Below are 9,509 nucleotides of genomic sequence, written 5' to 3'. Positions count from 1 at the left end.
CCTCAATGTCTTCTATCTCCTCCCCTCCCTCTGCTTGTGAGCTCCCTGAGTCTGGGAACTCTTGATAAAAGGGGGCCAAATTACCTGACTCCTGCTCTGTCTGTGACTGTGATCTCTTGCTTCAAGAGTCAGACTCTGGCTCTCTTTGTACTGGCAATCCTCCATCTCCAGGGCCTGACTCTTCCTAGGCGTTTGATTTAGCCATGTCCCTGAAATTTAGGGAGTGTACTGAGGGAGGAGAAGGCCAGAAGGCTCCACTGCACCAGAAGATATCCTTGCACCGACAGAACCTTCACTGTAATGCTACATTGAATATGACAGCGTAGCTTTACAAAGGAGCTCCAACAGCTAGTAGCAGGATGTCCATGGGTGTAGATCTACCTCCAGTGGTGTTTCCAAGGTAGTAGACTCCAAACTGGTATTCCAGGTATGGAGCAGCCACAACTTTGGATCTCTCGGATCTAAAGGCCCTCATTTCCTCTGAAATGCCCCATGATTGGGCCCCATAACTGTTACACCTTTGAACTCCCCCCCCCCCACAACCCGTGTCAAGAGAGCAAAGGATCGTTTTTTTAATACAGTGGTACCTTGCAAGATGAATGCCTCGCAAGACAAAAAACTCACTAGACGAAAGGGTTTTTTGTTTTTTGAGCTGCTTCGCAAGACGATTTTCCCTATGGGCTTGCTTCACAAGACGAAAACGTCTTGCAAGTTTGTTTCCTTTTTCTTAACACCGTTAATACAGTTGCGACTTGACTTCGAGGAGCAACTCATAGAACGCAGTGTGGTAGCCTTTTTGAGGTTTTTAAAGACTTTGGTGATTTTTGAAGCTTTTCCAAAACTTTCCCAACACCGTGCTTTGCAAGACGAAAAAAATCGCAAGCCGACAAAACTCGCAGAACAAATTAATTTCGTCTTGCGAGGCACCACTGTAAAGTAAAAATATGGGGAAAATGTGGCAGTTTCCCTTAACCCTTACTTGATTTGTTAATTTTGCACTGCAATATATCACAAATCTTATCTAAACATTGTCTTTAAAAAGAGCATTCAGAAAACAGAAACCCGGCGAGCCTTAAAAGTAGGAGAGCAAACATTTTTGCTAGTTTTACTGGTGTGATATACCACCTGTACCTACAGAACAAAAAAAACTTTTGGAGGTGTAAAGAAGGGGAAGGTACATTTTACCACATGTGGTGGGACTGCAAGATTATTTTTTAAAAATTGGGAAATGATATACAATGAACTGGAAAAAAATGTTTAAAAGAACATTTGTCAAAAAAACAGAAGCTTTTTTTGTTAGGTATTTTAGGACAAGACCTGTCGAAAGAAAAACGGACATTATTTATGTATGCTACAACAGCAGCAAGAATTTTAATAGCACAAAATTGGAAGACCGGAGAAGTACCATTAAAAGAAGAAAAGCAAGAAAAACTGAAGAATTATGCAGAGTTAGCAAAATTAATGGACAAACTGTGTGAAATGGACAATAGTGATTTTGAAAAAGAATGGGAACCTTTTACAATATATCTGCAGAAACAACAAAAAAATATGGACTCGCTGGCAGGATTTAAATAAACATTTACAATTTTATTTACAGAGAACAAGTATAACAATGCGATAACATAGTGTTATATACAAACAGCAGAATGTATCATTTGATGTAATAAACCAGAAATGGAAGCTGAGGGAAATCAACAGGGAAGGGGGAAATGGAAAAATGAATGTTTAGTAATGATATTGGATATTTGTTATGAGAAAAGAAAATCAATAAAAATTATTTTTTTTAAAAAAAAGCTTGAAGGCAGAGGGCACTTAGCGGCACCCGTAGAGGAAGTGATAATAATAATAATAATAATAATAATAATAATAATAATAATAATAATAAATTTTATTTATATCCCGCCCTCCCCAGCCGAAGCTGGGCTCAGGGCGGCTAACAACAATCAAAATAGTCCGACATTCTAAAAACATTCATTATAAAATTAATTAAATCAAATTAAAATCAAATTAATGGCAACCATCAAGCAAAATTCTGTGCAGAATGCCGATTGCCAGAGGAGGGGGTCAGGCTGCGCCCTGACCAAAGGCCTGGTGGAACAGCTCTGTCTTGCAGGCCCTGCGGAAGGATGTCAGGTCCTGCAGGGCCCTAGTCTCTTGTGACAGAGCGTTCCACCAGATTGGAGCCGCGGCCGAGAAGGCCCTGGCTCTAGTTGAGGCCAGCCTAACCTCTCTATGGCCTGGGATCTTCAAGATGTTTTTATTTGCAGACCGTAAATTTCTCTGTGGGACATACCAGGAGAGGCGGTCCCGTAGGTACGAGGGTCCTAGGCCGTATAGGGCTTTAAAGGTTAAAACCAGCACCTTAAACCTGATCCTGTACTCCACCGGGAGCCAGTGCAGCTGGTATAGCACCGGATGGATATGATCTCGCAGCGAAGACCCCATAAGGAGTCTCGCCACGGCATTCTGCACCCGCTGGAGTTTCTGGGTCAGTCTCAAGGGCAGCCCCACATAGAGCGAGTTACAATAATCCAGTCTGGAGGTGACCGTCACGTGGATCACAGTGGCTAGGTCAGGGCGAGAGAGATAAGGAGCCAACTGCTTAGCTTGGCGGAGATGAAAAAATGCCGCCTTTGTTATAGCTGTAATCTGCGCCTCCATAGAGAGGGAGGTATCGAAGATTACACCCAAACTCTTAACGGACGATGTTGGCACTAATTGCACCCCCGCAAGAGATGGGAGTTGCCCCCTCAATCCCATATCGCTCCGTCCCAGCCAGAGGACCTCTGTCTTCGAAGGATTTAACTTCAACCGGCTCCCACGTAACCATCCAGCCACAGCGTCCAGACATCTGGTCAGTGTATCTGGGGCCGAGTCAGGATGGCCGTCCATCAACAGATAGAGTTGGGTGTCATCGGCATACTGATGGCAACCCAGCCTGAGACTCCGGACAAGCTGGGCGAGGGGGCGCATAAAGATGTTAAAAAGCATCGGGGAGAGAATCACACCCTGAGGCACTCCACACACCAAGGAGTGGCGCGATGACAATTCCCCCCCAAGCGCCCCCAAGAGGATGACGAATGAGGAAATGTGAGAGAAGGGAGGGTGGAGATTCACAATACCATTATCCAAGTGGCTGGGTTCTATAGCCTCTCTCTGTAAAGTTTGAAATAAAAAAGGTCTGTAAGAAACTTTTCCTCGTCTTTATACTTTCCTGGGCAACCAGCTGGGAGCCACTGACAGCAACCTGACACAGCTTCTGACATCTTAGCAGTTCAAAAGCACACCAGCGCAAGTAGGTAAATAAGTACCACTGCAGTGGGAAGGTAAACGTTTCCATGCTCTCTGGCTTCCATCACGGTGTCCCGTTGCGCCAGAAGCGATTTGGTCATCTTAGCCAGAAAGCTGTCTGTGGACAAACGCCAGCTCCCTCAGCCTGAAAGCGAGATGAGCGCCACACCCCATAGTCGCCTTTGACTGGACTTAACTGTCCATGGGTCCTTTACCTTTACTTTTACCTTGTGTGTGTGTCCCTACATTTGGGTCTGGGCCTGCCCACTCTGGAACTCAGGCCACAGAGCTTTCTATCTAGGCATTCTGATCTGCTGGCTACAAATCTTTTCCCACCTTCATTTTAGAGGGATGAATTTGAGAAGTGATTATGCAACCAGCCTCATCATTCCTATGTGTGGAAAGCACCTGTAAATCACTGGAGATTGAGGGAAGGCCAGCATTTTTCACTACATGCATATTGGTTCAGCAAATGACATAACAAGGCAAATGATGGTGTTCTGCTTTTTTAATTTATGCCTTTGTACTGATCTTTAAGCTTCTGCCATTAATTTATGATAAAACATATAGTTATCCTTTAGATTAATTCATAATTATATTTAATAGATGTACATATCATTTATGGTACTTCCAGAATTAATAGTGGATATTAAGCTGAAAAATGAACGCTGCATATTAAAACCATTTACTCAAGGCGAGAGAGAGAGAGAGAGCTCATGGTGAACTGAACTGTTTCTTAGGTTTCTTAGATTTTTACAAGATTTTACATAATGACATTGACTTTAAATTACCGAAGGGCTTGTACAGTGTTAAAGCTTTGAATTGTAAACAGTTAAGACCTGGTTCTGCAGTGAAGGTTTTTAAATCTATTAGAGATATAAGGGAAGTTTAAAAGTCTACATTTAAAATTAATGAAATTAAGAAAGAAGAGAGTCAATTATCTGTGGAAGCAAATTATTCACCCAGAGCCAGTAATGTGTCATTAACTGGAGTGGGTATCTATGCCTTTAATTATCACTTACACCTAGAAACTGTTCAGTTATATATGCTGTGTCAAATTCTACCAGTGAATCACAATGGGTGATCAATGCTCAGATCTCTAAAAAGCTTAATTTTGAGATCAGCAGAATTGGGGGGGGGGGGGAATCTCCTTTTGTATGGTTTGGTCACTAATGAATGTTTGTATCATTTTACTGCTTTATAACTGAAACATTTTCAATAGAGAAATTAAATTAGAAAAAAAGATTGATCTATGATCACTCAGACTCTTAGACCAAACACTTAAAAGGCTAAGTTAAATTTGAATAATTAAAGGTGTACCAGTCCCATCTCCCAATGTTTTATTGAATTTTTTCTTTTCGTTCTTGTTCTTTGCAAACCAATTCGCTGTCTGAGCAGGGCAACAAGATAAATTCATCACAATAATTTAGTTTAGAATATTAATTTTCTTGTACGTCTTTTTCTAAATATTAAAAACAAAAAACCATTAAGACAGATTGAAACATGCCACAGGGCATAAAAAACAAAATGAGATAAAAAACAAACCACAACAGCTGTAAAATAACACAACCCTCAAATACATAATACTACAAAATGTAAGAATTTACTAGTAGCAGTAACAAACTATGATATTATGAAATTGTTTATACTGTTATATTATTGTCACTTTTTATTTGCTATTTCCAGCTTGTAATGTTCTGAAATATGCATAACTATAAGAAACAATTAGGAAAGTTTTTTATAGCCCCACATTTGGTTTCACAGCAGCAATATCCATTTGTTGAGTCTCAAACCTGATCTGCTTTTAATCTCCCCCTTCCCTTTTTCCCTTTTCTGTCAATTTTGTTGATTCCTGACTCCTTTGAATTTACAGTACACTGCCTGACACAGATTTACATCTTTCCTACCAAGAATGTTTGGTATTTGATTGACCTTATTCCTCTGTTTGTTCCTTTTCACCACGTCGTAAGTCATAAGCGCTTTCACAACATCAACAAAAATGGAGAGATGCAAAATTGCATTTGAGGTTTTGTAATACAAGGCAAACAGGCTTTGAGTCTCAGGTTACCTTTTGAGACATCTCCTCTTGTTATCCTCCCTGTAAATCTGTACTGTGTGCACCCGCAAAGACTGGATTCAGTTTATAAAACAATCTGTTATTTATTACAAAGGAAATCTCTCCTGTACCTCAGTAGGCAGCAAGAAGCTTCTCTAAAAAATATAGAGGCTACTGGTGCTTCTTTCTCTCTCCATAAAATCTGTAATTTATTAAAATGGCAGGTGCTAATCTGTTTGTTGTTGTTTAGTTGTTTAGTCGTGTCCTACTCTTCCTGACCCCATGGACCAGAGCACGCCAGGCACTCCTGTCTTCCGCTGCCTCCCGCAGGTTGGTCAAACTCATGCTGGTAGCTTCAAGAACACTGTCCAACCATCTCGTCCTCTGTCGTCCCCTTCTCCTTGTGCCCTCCATCTTTCCCAACATCAGGGTCTTCTCCAGGGAGTCTGCTCTTTTCATGAGGTGGCCAAAGTATTGGAGCCTCAGCTTCAGGATCTGTCCTTCCAGTGAGCACTCAGGGCTGATTTCCTTCAGAATGGAGAGGTTTGATCTTCTTGCAGTCCAGGGGACTCTCAAGAGTCTCCTCCAGCACCATAATTCAAAAGCATCAATTCTTTGGTGATCAGCCTTCTTTATGGTCCAGCTCTCACTTTTCTCAGGCTAATCTGTTACCCTAAAACATGAGCTGATTATCTGGCTTGAACACGACATTTTTAATGTCAAAAATACAGAGTTTTGGGGGGGGGGAGAAATCTTCTGTTGAACTGCTCAGAATTCAAACCACATCAAATTCAGGTCTCCCCCTATGGACCCCCAAAATCAGCTCCAGAGTGTTTTCTCCCAGTCTCTCAAGCTGATCTCAAGGGCACAGAGCAGGGTGTTGGGGGAGACAGGAGAGGAAAAGGAATGCCATGTCTGTCTTTTGTGCTAGTGGAGCTTCAGCACTGAATACAGACCTTAAAGCACAATACAGTGGTACCTCGGGTTACAAACACTTCAGGTTACAAACCCTGCTAACCCAGAAGTAGTACCTCGGGTTGAGAACTTTGCCCCAGGATGAGAACAGAAATCATGCACCGGTGGCACGGTGGGAGCAGGGGGTCCCATTAGCAAAAGCACACCTCAGGTTAAGAACAGTTTCGGGTTAAGAATGGACCTCTGGAACAAATTAAGTTCGTAACCTGAGTTACCATTGTACAGTGGTACCTTGCTTTTCAAACAGCTTAGTTATCAAATGTTTTGGCTCCCGATGGGGCTTCCGCAGCTTCCGATTGACTGCAGGATCTTCCTGCAGCCAATCAGAAGCCGTGCTTTGGTTTTCAAACATTTTAGAAGTCGAACAACTTCTGGAACAGATTCTGTTCGACTTCCAAGGTACGACTATACAGAGGAGAACCTACCCAATGAATTGCCTGCTCCCACTACAAACTTGACTGGATGTTACAGTTGTATGGAGATGTAAAGGTAAAGGGACCCTTGACCATTAGGTCCAGTCATGACCGACTCTCGGGTTGCAGCACTCATCTCGCTTTATTGTACTAGGGAGCCGGCGTACAGCTTCCAGGTCATGTGACCAGCATGACTAAGCCGCTTCTGGCAAACCAGAACAGCGCACGGAAACGCCATTTACCTTCCCGCCGGAGCGGTACCTATTTATCTACTTGCACTTTCACGTGCTTTTGAACTGCTAGGTTGGCAGGAGCAGGGACTGAGCAACGGGAGCTCACCCCATTGCGGGGATTCGAACCGCTGACCTTCTGATTGGCAAGTCCTAGGCTCTGTGGTTTAACCCACAGTGCCCGCGTCCCTCTGAAATGGGCCACATTTGCTGAGCCCTACTCTCTTGCGTTCAACTGACACTAAACCGCATCAGCTCTTGGTGCCAATTTAAAACACATTCATTTGTCCCAGGCCTTCAGCTAAATTGTTGTCGTCTTAGATGGGTCCTTTGCTAGACTTGCTAATTCCTTGCTGCTCTTTTAAGGTTATATTATCTGTATATAAATGTGCTTTTATAATATTTTATGCATTATGTTTATTCTTCTGTAGTCCCCTCTGGGACGGAATTTAATGTGGAATAGACTAAAAGTGCCTGAAATAAATTATAAGAATAAATAATAGATAATAGATCTGAAAATAGCAAGTATTCCCCTGTACTTAGGGTCTAAGTAAAAGAATCTTATGCAATGAGACCAATTTTAGGTATAATATGGGAAGTGAGAAATGGGCAGGAGACAGTGCTTTGCAATATATACATATATAGTTTTACAGCCCAGTAATAATTATTGAAAGATCTGGTCTCTGAATCATTTCTAATTCCACTTTCATGTTAAAATACTGTAATACCACAGCAATTCTATTTGGATTCAGTGTGATCCTTTGATCTAAAACCTGGATATATGTGCTGAGAGTAGCAAATAAGCAACTTTCTCAGTTTGTGTTTGTTTAATTTAGATTGAAGATACAAAATATGTGTGCTGTTCACTGGAAGCCTTGCCGTAAAACTTCAGCTATGTTCTTAAAAGTGGGAAATCGCAAACAATACTCACCTCTCTCAGTGGATCTCTTCAAAAATATAATACAAGCAATAATATTCTGAGTTGCACTGAAAATCTTTCCCGTTGATCTCAGAGCTCTACACATAAGTCCATAAAAAATAAAACACCTTATTCATGGTAGTGATTTTATGGAATCATTTGGAGTGATTTTTGTATTTTGAAGATTTTTTTTCACTATTTTTTTTTGCTATTTTTGATTCATGCATTTCTTTTATGCATCTCATAAGATAAGGCTCTAAAATCAATATGCACTAAAAGATTGGAAAGGAACTGACATGCAGGGCCGGCCCACATATTAGACAAGGTTAGGTGCCTGCCTCAGGTGGCAGAATCCACCAGGGCAGCAAATTCTGATGTTGATCTTAATTCTCTCCCTTGTTGCTGATGTAGATCTTCCCTCACTCATCCTTCCCTGGCAGGGAGGGGAGGCACCATTTTAGGGTCTACCTCAGGTGCCAAAATCTATTGGGCCAGTCCTGCCAATATGATATTAAAAGAAAAAAAAAGAAGTCCAAGAAATTACAGAGGTATTAGCCTGACATCGATCACAGGTGAACTGGTGAAAAGCATTTTAGGGTGGAACCGGGGTCAAGCAAGTGCTTTTCCAACTTCTTACGGCACAACTTCAGGCAACTTCAATACAAAAAAAAATTTAAAACCACAGCGCCTGTTTTTCTTTAGCCTCTAGGCATTAATTTGTCATAGAAATCACAACCATCTGCTATCAATAACAGTGCATGAAAATGCATTTCAGCTTGAACAGGCATAAAGAAATTAAATCTGTACACACTCTGCAATATGTAAAAGTGGACATATTAATTAGGAAACAAGAATCACTGGGCAGTCAAGCATCAAAGCAAATAAATAAATAAATATGTATTTCTAAAAGTGAGAGGAAGAAAGTAAAGCTTCTTTGTTCTGAGGTGAAAAAGCACGATGCATATTAGTGTTGCTATGGGTTTCCAAGTCCATTTCCTAAAACCATATACAGAGCTCAGAAATCCAGACACCGGCCTCCATTTGCTACGAAGTTCACTGGTAAGCACATAGTTAAAGTCGCAGGTTCAATCTCTGACATCTTGAGAGAGAGAGAAAGGTTCCTGCCTGAAACTTTGAAGAATCTCTACCAGTCTGAGGTAGATGAACCAATACAGTGGTTTATCCATTCCGGATGTCCGTTCCAAAACCAAAGCGTTCCAAAACCAAGGCACGCTTACCCATAGAAAGTAATACAAAATGGATTAATCCATTCCAAACTTTTAAAAACAACCCCCAAAATAGCAATTTAACATGAATTTTACTATCTAACGAGACCATTGATCCATAAAATGAAAGCAATAATCAATGTACTGTACTATAAAATAAATAAGACAGTATGTAGATGCTAAAAATTAAAATTTCTTTTTTCTTCTTACCTTCATAGATGATAGTCATTGTTTGGATGGGGGGCTTTTATCCATTTCTGCAGTCACACAATCAGTCAGTAGCTGGACTGGGTTCCACACAGTCACAGAAGCAAATTAACCCAAAAAGCCACAAAAACGCAAAATAAATAGCAAAAACAAGAGCACTAAACTTAACCTGTTCCGGAAGTCCGTCTGACT

This window comes from Podarcis muralis, chromosome 11 (assembly GCF_964188315.1).
Source record: "Podarcis muralis chromosome 11, rPodMur119.hap1.1, whole genome shotgun sequence".
Taxonomy (NCBI): domain Eukaryota; kingdom Metazoa; phylum Chordata; class Lepidosauria; order Squamata; family Lacertidae; genus Podarcis; species Podarcis muralis.
The sequence above is the reverse complement of the archived record's forward strand: the minus strand, read 5'-3'. Positions refer to the sequence as shown.